This window comes from Eurypyga helias, unplaced genomic scaffold (assembly GCF_000690775.1).
Source record: "Eurypyga helias isolate BGI_N326 unplaced genomic scaffold, ASM69077v1 scaffold5859, whole genome shotgun sequence".
Taxonomy (NCBI): Eukaryota; Metazoa; Chordata; class Aves; order Eurypygiformes; family Eurypygidae; genus Eurypyga; species Eurypyga helias.
In genome coordinates, this window is record NW_010271261.1 from 15,218 (window position 1) to 16,092 (window position 875).

General features: G+C 40.3%; 1 protein-coding gene across 1 annotated transcript in view; it reads left to right on the forward strand.

Annotated features, from left to right (window-relative positions):
* Positions 1–258, forward strand: part of LOC104514925 (teneurin-4-like) — a gene marked incomplete at its 5' end in the record, with an annotated part of 12,216 nt that extends 11,958 nt beyond the window's left edge. Inside the window, one exon of the mRNA XM_010158737.1 lies at positions 1–258. This exon is cut by the window's left edge and continues 1,235 nt beyond it.
* Positions 259–875: the final 617 nt, after the last annotated feature.

The window sequence follows — 875 nt, forward strand, 5'->3', positions numbered from 1 at the left end:
TCTTCCGAGAAGAAAGGAGATGGAAGACGACGCTGATTCCAATACTCCAAAAGCGACCGTCCGAATCATGTGCCTCAAAAGAGACGTTACAAGTAGTTTTCACGTTTCACTTGGGACATAAAGTGGTTTTTTGGGGGCTCCTGCTGAGCAGAAGTAGATTATAGAGGCAAAGGAGCTGATTATATAAACTTGCAAGATGATTCTCTTCCTTCCTGAACTGGAATAAAAAAAGAAAAAAAAATCAGTCTTTTTTCATTATGAGAGTAGATACTTTTTGGGGTTTTTTGTGTGTGCGCAAATCCTGGTTTTAGTTAAAAACCTAGCAAAAGCCAAGAAAGGGACTCCTGCTCTATTGAGAAAAGCTAAAATAAGTCCTCTCTCTCATACATAGAGCTGTTCTATAGGTGGATTTAATGCACCCATGTTGTACATTTGCTAATGGCATAACTTCATTAAATGTATAGTGTTTCAGTACACGAGGCTACGTGTTTAACAGTCCACTGTGCTGTATCTGATAAAAACAGTTAATTTTGAAGCTGATTTGAATTTAAAAGTAGTTATAGTATCCCAGTGACATACCACTGAAAATTAGAGCAAGCCAAACCCTGCTTTTCCTGATTCTGGAGCTTGTATTTATTGGCTGGGAAACGCAGTTTTGAGTAGCATGCTGGCAAGTCGTTTATGACTATGGCAGATAAATGTCTCCCGGGGACTTTGGCAGCAGGGATTTTAAAACGTTTAATAAGTAGCAACAGCTTGTGCGTGGTGGGACGAGAAGGGGAATATTGGAATCAACCCTCTCACTGTTTCTTACATGAGCTCGAGTTAAACGGAGAGCCCAGTTGACTGTTAGGTGAAGAAGGGGGAGGTTGAAT